Consider the following 14902-nt stretch of genomic DNA (forward strand, 5'->3'; position numbering starts at 1 on the left):
TAATGTCTGAAGCAGAATGTTCTGTGAGAAATGGAGACAAGAAAAGGGTCTCACTTGACATACTGGAGAAAGAATAGGTGAGGGAAAGTATATTAGTTGCCCATGGCCACCTTACAGACTATCCCAAACCTAGTGGTCTAGAATAGCAATAAACTCTATCTCACAAGTTCTGTGGCTCAGGAATCTGGAAGGGGCTCGACTGGGAGGTTCTGGCTCAGGGAATTTTGGAGGTTGTAAGCGAGATCTTGGTCAGGACTGCTATTCCCTGAAGCCTCGACTGGGGCTGAGAGTCTGCTTCTGAAATGGCTCCCTCACACAGCCTGGCAAGCAGAAGCTGTTGGCCGGAGGCTTTCTGGCACCATATGGAGTTTTCCACTGGGGCTGCCTGAGGGGTCTCGGATGTGATAGCTGGCTCTCCCCAGACTGGCTGATCAAGGAGGAAGCCGGGCAGAAGCTGCTATGTCCTTTACGACCTGGCTTCAGAAATCACTCTGACATTTCTGCAATGTCCTACTGGTTAAATAGGTCAGGACTCTGTGAAGAGGAAACCCACTGGGCATTATCATCAGGCCAGAATCTGTGGGGGTGACTGGAGCTGGCTTTCCCGTAGGAAGCCAGATCATGTATTGAATCTATGTAATCTTACCATGATATTTCCTTTTATTCTCCCAACAACTGTAGGAAATGGTTACCATTATTCCCTATAAGAAAGGTTAGGCTCAAAGAAGTTAAAAATTGTCCCAAACTCACATTTATTAAGTAGCAGAGATAAGAGTCACACACAAGTATGACTGACCCAAAATCATAATCTGTTAAACTCTACTGTGCTCTTTCTGGGTAGAAGAGGAAAAGCACAGGTTGTGAGGCAGGAGTTCAGGTTGGGTAGGAGAAAAGATAAGTGAGACAGGCCCTGTGGGATTCTGGCCCTATCTGTCAATATTTGGGCAAGCCAGTTAACCTCTTTGTGCCTCAGTTTTCTTATCTGTAACATGGGACTAATACTGGTATCTATTTAGTAGGGTTATTTTAAGGATGAAATGGCTTGATTAGTCACAAAATTTTTAGAACAATGCCTAGCATACAGTATGCACCATCTGAGTGATTTTTTAAAATAAATAAATCAATGAATCAGTCAATAAATCAAGAATTAATGGTACTGACAGCCTTCCATATTTTAAGCCTGAGTAATCCTCTAAGTTCCACAGGGAAATTGTTTTTATTATTTGTCCACATCAACTTCTGTCTTAAAGTTCCAGAAGCCCCAGCCTCTTGGATGGCCCCAGCCTGTCAAAGTTGCTGACCATGACAACCAGAGATCATTGTAAGTAATGTCACGGGTGTTAGAATGACTGGTTGGCATTTTTCTCTCCTGTCTCCATCATGAGCCTTCAGAGAAGTTCTGTCTCTTCCTTTTCATGTTCCCTGTGCCTTCCACAACACCCAGCTCACAAATAAATAAAGGGCACACCCATGCAATATTAATAATGCTATTTTTGATGATGACATAATGGCTTCTAGAATCACCAAGAGAAAGCCTGGAATATCTTCCACAGGCGGGGCTGCTACTCCATGTCTGAGTGAACCCTCCTTCACTGTAAGAGTGCTATTTTTAACCTTGGGAGGGTAGATGACTAGTTATTTCCAAAAGATGGTTGAGAACACGATGGCCGTGACCCTTCGGAATTGAGGGGTGGGGGGAAGGGGGAATGTGCATGATGAGGAAAACCACATATCCTTTTCTGGCCTTGTCCTTAACCACTGTCCTGCCCGATTCCAGCTTGTTCACATTGCCTTCTTTCAGGTCAAACCAAACCAAACCAAACCAGAGAAAAGGAAAAATTTTTGAATGCACCATCCCTTAGTTAATGAAAAAGCACACTTTTTTTTTTTTTTTTAATGGCATCAGAAAGCCTGCTAAGGGGCTAAAAGCCTTGGGAATCTGGCAATATAACTAAAATAATAACTCTAATAAAACTGCATTTTTACTTAATATCATTTAAAACAAAATGCCATTTTACAAAATGAAAGGAACCACCGCAGAATATTGGAATGATCTTATGAGACTTTCATGCAATTTCTAATTGTTTTGGCTATTTCCTAACTCACTAATAAAAAGGATTATAAGAACATGACCATGTTATATCTCTTTTATTTCCAAGTAAAATGGAATATGTTTTATCATAAAATTGGAAGAGTAAATCGGTGGTTCTCATTTCCCCACCCCCCATCAAAAATCTATTTCTAAGAAGTGACCTTGATCTAACCTTTCTGTACATGGAATTTAATAGCATCAAAAATACATCTAACAGGGCATGAGTGTGGTAGTGATGTTTTGGCATAAGAACACTGATGTCCCCAGTGGCTTACAGTGGGAAATCTGCCAATTTTCAATACCTGATTTCTCTCACGAGGCAGCCTTTTCTTTCTGTTAAAGCAGTGGGAGACCCACAAATTAGAAGGCTAAGTCTTTCTCTGACATCTAGTGTCAAAGCGTGAAATAACAGAATGGAAACCAGCCACTCATTAGGACAAGGATGTCAATCTTATTTGTTAACTGGGTTGACAAGCAGCACCCCTCAAGGGGTGGTTCTTGACCTCAAAGCCCTAAAGTTTCCATCAGTAAACAGCGGGCAGGTTTTGCCAACTCACAGGTAGCCCCAAGATAGAAGGAGCAAAGAAGTACCCAGAAGACGGAAATGCATTGTTTTTCTTACTGTAAAATGTCTTTCTGATCCAACACTGACAAAGCATCTTCTGGGCTTATTTATTGTCTTGTTGGAAAAAATCAGAAATTGTTGCTTATATCTTGATAAACCATCTTCTTATTCCGGATCCTTTTGTTCTGGGCCCTCTCCAACCCACACTCTACTTTCACACGACCTTTTTACTCTTGAATTTCTCTGGCATATGGAATTTACACAGAATGCACAATATAGGTCAACAGATGCCAATGCAAAAATAAATAAATAAATAAATAAATAAATAAATAATAAAAGGTGGAAGTAGCTTCTGACTTCTGTTTTTCAACACTTGCTAGCTAACACTAGGACATAATGTTATACTTTGTTTTTTAGCAGAGAGGTCATTGGGCCATCTCACATTTTATGCCTTCATGTACCTCAGTAGATAGCACCATTAATTGTTGGAGAACGTATTATCTTCGCTCTGAAAATGCATTTGCCGATATCATAGTCTCAAAAATGCCTCAAAAGGAGTGGTTTCTGTACTTCAGTGACTGTAAAGAAATTAAAACTATGTAAGCAAATAGAAGTATCCAAGAAAATAGACACAGCCTGTTGAGGGAGCAGAGAAAGAGGTACCTTCCTAAGGGCAAGAACCATCAAAGTCAAGGGAAGCATGAGAGCCTGTGAAGTTAATCCATGCCCTCCTCCAAACAACCCACTGAACTCATCCCAGAATTGTTGAAATTCTATTGTGATCATGCATGTCCTTTGATTATATGAAACTTCTTCCATAACCAATGACAGACTTCAACAATATTCCTTGCCAAGAAATTCCCCTGCGGAGATTCTCTATATCCCTGATGCTTTAATGGAAGTCCATTTCTCCCTCATTTTAAGTTAAGATCTTTTTTAAATCCTCTTCTTTGACTTGTTGACTGCATGTTTCCTCAATGTCTACTATGAACCAGGCAGTATGTTGGGTCTGGGAAAATAATGGAGGAAAAATTCCTGGAACAAGCCCTCAAGGTACTTACGGTCAAAGGTGATACACTTGGTGTTAATTAGATCGTGTCTCGGCAGTATTTATGATCTGGCCTTAGGTCAGAACCCCTCAAACCATTGTTTCGTTTCTCTGCCTTACAACACTAAGGTCTGTAAGGCTCTCTTGATTGCTTGCTCTTTCTCTCCCACGCTCTCTCTCTTTTTCAAAATAATCATTATTGAGTCTGGCAGGAGGCTTCACTTCCTTCTGAGCTCTGGTCTAAGGTTAGTCAGGTAAGCCTGCAGTCCATAGGCCCACAGGACATGGGGGCAAAAAAGAGTCAACCCCTCCCTCTGTAGGTGCAGTGTTCCTGGGTGAAAGGGGGCGCTGTGGTGGTTATATTCTATCTGTAATCTCGACTCTGGAGACCACACCTACACTTGTCCTGGAAAGCACCTGGTAGCTACCTCAGGTGAACAGCAATAAAAACACCCACCCTATAGCCGAGTGACAGGCTGCAAGACATCTCCTCCAATGAGGTCACATACATTTCTTCAGCCTATCAGCCTCATCGGTGACTATAAAATAGTGAATTTCCTGACAGCAGCTTTATAAGCCCAGATTTCAAGAAGCTACTCTTCTTAAAAAGGGGGGGGGTTATAAATAAAGAAAAGATAGGAAAATCAATAGACGCTAAAGGTCAACAACTGTCACAGGGGAAAAAAGCAGCAAAAACATCTTTGAAGACTGATTTTTTTTTCTTTATTATGTTTCAGCGATGAAATTTCAAGTTGGTATATGTAAATGTGTGACTTGGAGGAACGCGGTGAATTTGTCTAAAATATGGTAAAAATTGTTGCTGACCTCATTGGAAGAAATGGCTCTTTTTAAATCTCTTTTATTTTTGTATTTCAAATTTAGTGACTCCAGAATGTGTGTTTCTGAGCCAAATGGCACCAAGAAAGATGCTGCCCTTGAAACTTAGCATTAGGAAATACTTAAGGGTTTGGTTTTTTTAAAGCAAAATTAGTTCTTTTTTATTTTCATTCATTTTTTGTGATCCAAAAGCTTTCTTAACAAAGCAACTCTGCTAGGCATCATCCAAAAAGTTGGAGAAATTTTAGATGGTAGAGAATAAAATTCAAATATTAACAGGTTGAGTTACCTGCCACCTTTTTAATTGACCTGCTAAAGTTCACCATATGTTTAGGGTTTATATGGCAAAGATAGAAATTTAGACCCACAGGGAAAGAAGAAATTTATAAACAACTGAAGTTCAAACAGTGTAATTTGAAAACAACATCTGTCCCTCTCATCCAAAGCTTCTCATAATTTACTACCTAGAAAGAGTGAGTATTGATTTCTGCCCTTCAGCTTCCTGATCTGCCATTTATCACTGTTTACCTCCCAGAGACTCGCTGTCAGAATACCACTGTTGATCAGGTTTTTTTTTTTCATACTAACACATAAAGAACTACAGAAAAAGCAGAGATTTCAATTAGCTTCATTAGTGCACCATAACGCCTTCTTCAGCCAATCAGCATTGCGGGTCAACCTAGAGCCCAGTTTTTCTCCACTGGGTCAAATAGTACATTTTAAAGATAAGGTACTATTTGAGTACATTAAAGACAATGTACTATTTGACCCAGTGGAGAAAAACTGGGCTCTAGGTTGACCCGCAATGCTGATTGGCTGAAGAAGGCGTTATGGTGCATCCACATATATTTCTTTTTGTTCAAGCTTATCAGCATTATGAGATCTTAAAGGATGTCTGTGAAGATCTTGCTTAAGAAGACAACTAAACTATCTGTTAAATTAGTAGCAAAATTCCCCACTCCTCCATTAAAAGCATTCCAGAGAATGTCCCAGTTTGCTCAAAGGGTCAAGATCTATTATTGTTTATAAATTAAGTCTATTTCTCATGAAACTCATGAAGCAAACTATGTTGGCCATGATTCTGCAAAAATCTTTGAGAAACCAGCTGGTAAAACCTCTAGTCCTCAGAAAGTGAAATACCTACAGCTAGAGTGGCAGATGGATTTCTTCATCTGTGAAAGTTTCAAAGGATTGGTAGAGGCCGCTTGGAATTCTGGGTTGAAGATTTGTGAGGGTTGACCTACACTGCAGAAAAATGTTGTGATTAATTATTAATGTCTGTCAAGGGTACAGGAAAGGGTAAAAGGTTGACTCTGGCCTAAACTAAGAGAGTGAATTTTTTTTCTTCTCTTAGATTTGTTCACAAGCTTTCTTTATCATACGTTCAAGTGTCCTATCTCTCCATTAAACATCCCCTTATAAAACACCTTTCAGAATCATGTCCCACCTTTGTCTTCCATTCCCAAGACATCAAAAACCTTTTCATCTTTCATCCTGAAACGTATTTTCTAACCTTTAATCATCTTTGTTGCTTGTTTCTACAGTCACTACAATTTCTTCACATCCCTTTGAACAGTGGTGACCAATGCTGAGTAGTTCTCTAATTCAGACTATAATCTGACTAATTCGGAATATGAAGAAATTATTGCCCCTCATTTTTTTTATTTCTTCATACATCCTGGTATCACATGGGCTTTGTCATAATCATCTGACTGATGTCCATGCCAGGTCACTGTTACCTGTATCCAGATATCATTCCAGATCTCATTGGGCAGAGTGATGTTCACAGGCTTAGCATCAAAATAATTTGCCCAGAAGAAGACTCTATCTGGGGGATAAGAAAGTTTGGGTAAAAGTAAAAGATGCCTTTAAAAACAAAGAAAGACAACCATTTTTAAAACAAAAGCAGATGTTAAAAACGTTCAAAAGGATAATTCAGTAAAAGGCAACATTTTTGAAAATCAAATTTAAGCAAATCGGGCTTTAACAAGAAGTTTCATGGAATACCAAATTAAAAATCCAAGTGTGACCTAAATCCATGTCCTCTCCTTTTGTCATCTCTCCATGCCCACCCGGCCCCAAACCTTGTTCTCCACAGGCCTATAGGATCTGCACTGAAACTAACATAAAGAGAAAATAGAATGCTAATTTGAGGAAGCTAACCTTGGCAATAAAACAATTTAAAAGCAAAATTTTAAATGGGAAGAGAGCTGAATTAAAACAAATATAAAAAGGGTCAGTCCCAAGCAAGCTGATGCAGGATGATGGGTGTGCCCAGAAAAGTTTAACTCTCTAGAGTTTAAACATAAGAAATATGCAGCCTCCTAAGGACTTCTGTTTGGGGGTGCTTTGGGGACCTCCAGGAGCACTCTGGAACAGAACCCTCAAGATTATCCTAGAACCTTTTAGACTTGGAGGAGAGAGCTACCTCCGTGTCCAGCTGACTCTTTACACTTAGCATATCCAGATCTGAGCTCCTCCTCTTCCGCCTCAAATTAATTCTTCCTCCAGCTTCCCGATTTCATTAACAGCATGACCAGTTTCCCATCATCCAGTCCTATAAATTGGAATACTCTCTGAGGTCTTCTCCTCAAATTCTTGCTGAATCACATGGCATGTAAGTCTAGTCTTTTGTATTCCTCTCTTCCGTTCCCATCCCAACCACTTTGTGCAGTTACTTCCATTTTGTTGCTTTCCTCAAGGACTGAAACAGCTTCCCAGACCTCTCCCCACCTTCCTTTTCCTCCCCTAGAGTCCACTCTATAATCTGCCAAATTATATGATGCCCACCTCAAAAAAACATGGGTATGACTCCCTCATGACTCCCTCATGGTCCCACCAAGTCAGTTTAAAACTCCTGACTCAGAGGGTCAGAGCCTTCTTTCTGCAGATCCTAATCTACTTCTCCAAATATATCACTGGACCCAGCTAGCTTTCTCCAGCCCTAAATGTTGAGGGTTTTTTGGTTGTTTTTTTTGTTGGGGTTTTGTTTTGTTTTGTTTTTTGGCTCATCCATCTGAACTAATTTCCCTCTTCCTCCCATGTGTAAAACTTCCAAAATTGTATTCACCCTGCAAGTTCATCTCAAATGTTCCTGAATACATGTGCCCATGGAACACAGCTGTATAAGGGTCAGAGCAGGTTGCTTGCTATAAGGCAGAGGCTACTCTTGCCCAGACATAAGGGGTGTACCACTTAGGAAATCCAAGGATGGCTCCAGGGGAATTTGTGTGTATACTAAATTTATGAAAAAAAAAATATATATATATACATATGTATTATATAATGTATACATATACATTTTTGCAGAGATAGCTTTTATCAAATTTAATGACCCTAAGTGCCTTAGGGACACCCACCTAGAGGTATCCTGCCTCCCTCCTTCTCAGCATCAGCAGCACTCCACCTGCAGCCCCTTGTTTAATTATCTTCTAATCAGTAAGCACCTTGGGGATGGGCTCTGTGACCCATTGTGATAACCCCACAACCTTCCCTGGAACTTTTCACACAATTATATTGAATATTTGTTAATTGCCAGGCATAATGTTAAATGCTGAAAGAATATGAAAGATGAATTCCCTGCTCCAGTGGAGTTCAGTCTAGTGATGGTACCATTCAGTTAAAGCCACAATTAAAATATCTTGTGAAAAATACTCTGATGGAACATGCACATAGTGTTATGTAAGCATTGATAGAAGGCATCCCAGTAGGGCCTTGGGTGGTCATATAGTACCTTTTCTGAGATGAGGAATGGGCTGAGTCTTGAGGAATCAGAAGGGGGTAGCCAGATACCAGAGGAAGGAAAGATTTTCAGGGAAAAGAAAAAGTGTGTACAAAACACTTCCAAAAATATGATGTAAGTAGTATATTTCCACTCAAGGATAGAATGGCATGGGGAGAAAAGTCTGTAATAGACAGGTTTAGGACTCTGAATTTTATCATTAACAACATAATAGGGCCAATGAAAGATTAAAAGGAGGGGACGGGCATGATCATATTTGCATTTTAGGACAATAATTTTTATAACAGAGTGGGAAATGAGTTATAGCAGTGAATTTTTAAGAGACTATTCAGCTATTTTTTTTTAAATGCTATTAAAGGTCTGAACTGGTATCACAGCAAAGGAGATGGAAAGGTAGGGGGAAAGTCTAGAAATATTTAGGCGTTAGATCAACAAGATACAGTTACTAATTAGATGTGAAGAATGAAGTAGGAGGAATCTGAATGACACCGGGTTTCTGGCCTGTGCATCTAAGTGATAGGTGGTTATTTTCTGAGACTGGGAATATAAAAGAAAGGGGCAGGCCCTAATGGGTTCAGTTGAATTTGTAGTTTTTATGGGCCTGAATCCAGAAAATTGGTCTGAGTCAAGATGCAAATTTTAGATTCGTTACAAGATAAATGGTGATTAATTATACGAGTTTTAATTAAGTCATCGTGTAGAATACAGTGATAAAATGAGTAGAGGGTCAAGAAAAGAAGAAGCAGAAGGAGGAGAGGAAGAAGAAAATACAGATTAAGGGTATTTACTGTGCTGTGGAATCTAAAGATACTATAGAAGAGCAGCAAACTGGTGAGGTTAGTTTGGCTTGAATCGGCCATGAAAGAAGGAGGGAGAAGTGAAATGACAGACCAGTGGCCTTACAGACCAGGTGAGGGGGTCTTCACTAGGCCTGTGCCTTCAAGGCTCAGCTCTAACCTTCCTCCCATTACAACCTCCCATCAACTAAAAACCCTTGGGCTTAGGGCCAAGGAACATACCTACTAGAGCCCATACTCTCCTTCAAGATTCTATTCTGGTTATCCAGGACCCCAAATTCCCTGGAAAGTCCCCATGACCACTTTTAGGCCTCCTTTGTCTGGGCCTAGTCAAATCTATTTAGAGATCAAAACATACCACAGGTGTACACACTCCTAGGGTGAAGTGGCTGAGGGGTAGCCATTTGCAGGATGAGGAAGGAATGAGGACTGGTCTTAGGTATGTGGGCTGGGGTCTCCATATCTATGCACTCTGGGCCCCTCATTATGAGGGATGGAGGCAGAAGTGACCAATAAGAAAAGCAGGCTATAGGGCGCCTGGGTGGCTCAGTGTGTTAAGCTGCTGCCTTCTGCTCAGGTCATGATCTCAGGGTCCTGGGATCGAGTCCCACATCGGGCTCTCTGCTCAGTAGGGAGCCTGCTTCCTCCTCTCTCTCTCTGCCTGCCTCTCTACCTACTTGTGATCTCTCTGTGTCAAATAAATAAATAAAATCTTTAAAAAAAAAAAAAGAAAAGCAGGCTATAAGTGGGAGGCCCAGTACTAACTCTCCCCTATGAAACCAAGCTCTACCCCAGAACTCCAAGAACTCTGAGAATTCTAAGTTTGGTCTTAACCTTCTACATATATTCATCAAAGTAGAAAAATAGGATACATTTACTTAACAACTCATTAACTTGATATCGAAGTTTTAAATATTTAGACATCCAGTTTGCTGCCCTCCATTTGTACTCTTGCCTGAGACCCCACAAATCTCAAGTTGGGACCCAGTGGAGACATAGACAATAAACAACACTTTCAATAAGCACACCTGTGAAGAGACAGCAAGCGGTAAACTATTAGGATAGGAAGAAGTGTTTTGTTTGGTTGTGTTTTGTTTTATTACAATGAGACAAATTTATGCTTATTTTACCCACAAGAGAAAATTTCCAGTAGAGAGAGAAGTTGGAGATACAAGGAGAAAAGAGGTATCTATAAAGCATCCCTGAGGAAATAAAAGAATATGAAATTCACAAAATGGTGGTGGTAGACATTAGCCACAAAAATGAGAGTTCCTTTCTCTAAATCAGGAAGAACAACTCTTGGAATGGGGATGTGCAGGGGAAGGTCATATGAACCTGAAATGAAATGAACTTAAATTGAACATTTTAGAGTTGTCTGCATTTACCTTTTATCTGTCCTTCCAGGAGCTCTGAGAAATATTAAATACAATGAGCGGTAAAGAATGTGAAGTACTCTGGAGAAAAAAATTAGCAGTCAGTGCAAGGATGCCATGTTGAAGTGAAGCTGGTAATTTGGTTTATGGAAAGAAATCTGGATTTAAATTTTACTGCCAGAAAGATTCTAACTTTTTAAAAAACAGGATGACTAAATGTCAAATTAATTAGTATAATCTACTTCCCTCATAAATCCAGTACTATAACTCTCAAACTTGATTTTGCAATGCCTAGTTACCTCAAGAGCAATTGCAAAATTGTATTCAAATACTCAAAACAGGTTGGATCTTGATTCACCTTAAAACTTATAAATATATATGCCCTATGTCAACATTTTGTAAGAGGGAGGAGAAGTCATAAAATCAAACTAAAATAATAAGATGTCATAATGCCCAAGAGCATGTCGACTACTATACTAAGGCGTTAGAATCATTCTAAAGTCCCTGGATAGACTGGATTAAAGCCATTGATATGATAACATAAGTTAGAAAATTAAGATTGATTTTGAGCCCTGAGACCAAAAGAGTGGAGCAAGCCATTCCAGATTAACATCCAATTTAAAAAACTATATACTGTGTATGTTTACAGCCAGACAGAGTCATGCTAAACACCATGTTCTCCTATACTCAATGACAAACTCTGAACATGCCATACCCCACTCAGGTTAAGTGATTCGCTGGCCCACTGGTTGCCTTGCTTCTGAATATGGACCCATATCTACTCTCCATCCCACTCTCCATCAGATACACTCCTCTTACCATAAAAGGTTTAGAAGGGTAACAGAGGAGGGAGGAGCAAGATTGAAGAGGAATAGGAGATCTAATATCATTGTGTCCAGGATTTCAGCTAGATAGTTATCAAACCATTCTGAACACTTACAAACTCAACAGGAGATGGAAGAGAAGACGAGCAACAATTCTAGGAACAGAAAATCAAGCAACCTCTTTCTGGAAGGTAGGACATGTGAAGTGAATCTGAGGTGATATATGGGAAGATAGACCATGGGGGGAGGGGTCAATTCTTGGCAAACAGTAAAGCAGAGGAGCACAAAATCAGAAGTCTGCTCCACTGAGGGACACTGTTCCAGAGGCTAAGCGGGGGGTGTAGCCCTCATGGGGACAGTATAGTCTTAGGACCTGCAGGGTCACAAAAAGAGGGGTGTCTGAGGGTGGCAGAGCCCCCAGGTATCAAAGCAGGGAAGCCAGCTACAGAGATGGAGCCGAGGAGTGAGCTTTCAGCTCATGATTACCCTAAACTGTGATCCGAGGCACAGTTGGGTCACTGCTCTTTGAGCAGGGACTCCACAAGTGGCAGACCCGGGCAGACTCACCTTTCTCTTCTGGTGCAGGAATTGGCCAGGTCTGGAGACTCTAAATGAGGCTGTGCACCAGAGACAGAAACGCTACATCACAGGTCAGGCAAGCACAGAGTGCGGCCAGAGATGACGGAAATGGGAGGGATTGACTGCTTTTCCCTGAGGACTCACTGAGGAGCAGGGCTCTGAGCTTTCAGCTCCTCTGGGCTGGAGATTGGGAGGCAGCCATCTTCATTCCCGTTCTCCAAAGCAGTACAGAAAGCGTTCAGGGAACAAAAGCTCCCAAGAGTGAATCCGAGCAGATTGCTTAACCTGGCCCCTGGCAAGGGCAGTACAATTCTGCCATGGGCAAAGACTTTTGAGAATCACTGCAACAGACCCCTTCCCCAGAAGATTAGCAAGAACATCCAGCTGAGACCAAGTTCACCAATCAATGAGAACTGCAGAGCTAGTGGGAATGCAACATATAGAACTGATGGTTTTTCCCATGATTCTTTAGTCTTTCAAAGTTACATTTTTAAAATTTTGTTTTCTCTTATATTTTTAAATGTTTCCTCTCTCCTATTTTAATGCTTTTTAACTATTGTATCTTATCAATACATTTTTAAAAAATCTTTTTAAATTCTTATTCTTGTAGTCATATTCTATCCCTTCATTGTATTTAGCCTTATTTTTTGTGTACATATAGGTTTTTCTTTCTTTAAAATTTTGGACTACACTTTCTTCTAACAGATCAAAATATACCCTAAATCTAGCGCAGCCTTTATTCTAGTCTCCAGCCTGATCACATTCTTTCCTTTTTTTTTCCCCCTTTTTTGACCAACTTCTTTTCAATTCATTTTTTAGAATCTTTTTAAATTTTATCTTAATATAGTCATATTCCATCTCTTCATCGTGTTTACCCTTATTATATATATATATTCTTTCTTTAAAATTTTGGGAGCCAGCTTCTTCTAACAGACCAAAATAGATCCAAATTCAAGATTGTGGCTCTGTTCTATTCACTAATCATATATATATATATATATATATATATATAAGAAAAAATTTTATTTATATAAATAAATATAAATATAATATATATTATTTTATTATATATTATATATATAATATATAATATATGATATATATATTTATTTAAAATATAATATATTTTATTTTTATATAAATATAAATATATATAAAATTTATATATATATATAAAATTTTTTCTCCTTTCTTCCCCTCCCCCCCAGTTTTGGGTCTCTTCAAATTTTGTTAGTGTATATTTTTCTGGAGTCATAGTTACCCTTTTAGTATTTTGTTCTCTCATTCATCTATTCTTATCTGGATAAAATGACAAGGCGGAAAAACTCACCTCAAAAAAAAAAAAAAAAAAGAACAAGAGGCAGTACTGATGGCTAGGGACCTAATCAATATGGACATTAGTAAGATGTCAGATCTAGAGTTCAGAATGATGATTATCAAGGTGATATCTGGGCTCAAAAATAGCATGGAAGATACTAGAGAATCCCTTTCTGGAGAAACAAAAGAACTAAAATCTAACCAAGTTGAAGTCAAAACCGCTATTAATGAGGTGCAATAAAAAATGGAGGCTCTTACTGCTAGGATAAATGAGGCAGAAGAGAGAATTAGTGATATAGAAGACCAAATGATGGATAACAAAGAAGCAGAGAAAAAGAGAGATGAGCAAATATTGGGCCATGAGGGGAGAATTGGAGAGATAAGTGATACCATAGGACAAAAGAAAATTAGAATAACTGAGATCCTAGAAGAAGAAGAAAGAGAGAGAGGGCTAGAAGTATACTAGAGCAAATTACAGCAAGAATTTCCATAATTTGGTGAAGGGAACAAGCATCAAAATCCAGGAGGCACAGAGAACTCCCCTCAAAATCAATAAAAATAGGTCAACACCCCATTGTCTAATAGTAAAACTTACAAGTCTCAGTGACAAAGAGAAATCCTGAAAGTGGCTCAGGACAAGAGGTCTGTAACACACAATGGTAGAAATATTAGGTTGGCAGCAGACCTATCCACAGACACCTGGCAGGCCAGAAAGGACTGGAATGATAAATTCAGAGCACTAAATGAGAAAAATATGCAACCAAGAATACTATATCCAGCTAGGCTGTCATTGAAAATAGGAGAGATAAAAAGCTTCCAGGACAGAAACTAAAAGAATTTGCAAACACCAAATAAGCCCTACAGGAAATATTGGAAGGGGTCATCTAAGTAAAGAGAGAGCCTAAAAATAACAGACCAGAAAGGAACAGAGACAATATAAAGTAAAAGTCACCTTACAGGCAATTCAATGGCCCTAAATTCATATCTTTCAATAGTTACCCTGAATGTAAATGGACTCAAAGTCCCAGTCAAAAGACACAGGGTATCAGAATGGATAAGAAAACAAAACCCACAGATATGCTGCCTTCAAGAAACTCACTTTAGACCCCAGGACACCTCCAGATTTAAAGTGACAGGGTGCAAAACAATTTACCATGCTAATGGACAACCAAAGAAAGGTGAAGTGGCAATCCTTATATCAGACAAATTAGATTTTAAGCCAACGACTACAAGAGATGAGGAAGGACACTATATCATACTTAAAGGGTCTGTAAACAAGAAAATCTAACAATTTTAAATATCTATGCCTCTAACATGGGAACAGCCAAATATATAAACCAATTAATAACAAAATCAAAGAAACACATTGACACTAATACAATAATTGTAGGGATATTTAACACTTCCCTCTCTGAAATGGACAGATCATCTAAGCAAAAAATCAGCAAGGAAATAGGGGCTTTAAATGATACACTGGATCAGATGGACATCACAGATATATTCAGAATGTTCCATCCCAAAGCAACAGAATACACATTCTTCTCTAGTGCACATAGAACATTCTTCAGAATAGATCACATCCTGGGTCATAAATCAGTTTTCAACTAGTACCAAAAGATTGGGATCATTTCCCACATATTTTCAGACCACAATGCTTTGAAACTAGAACTCAACCACAAGAGGAAAGTTGGAAAGCACTCAAATACATGGAGGCTAAAGAGCATACTA

This window comes from Mustela putorius, unplaced genomic scaffold (assembly GCF_011764305.1).
Source record: "Mustela putorius furo isolate JIRA1106 unplaced genomic scaffold, ASM1176430v1.1 tig00537227_pilon_pilon_pilon, whole genome shotgun sequence".
NCBI classification, from domain to species: Eukaryota; Metazoa; Chordata; class Mammalia; order Carnivora; family Mustelidae; genus Mustela; species Mustela putorius.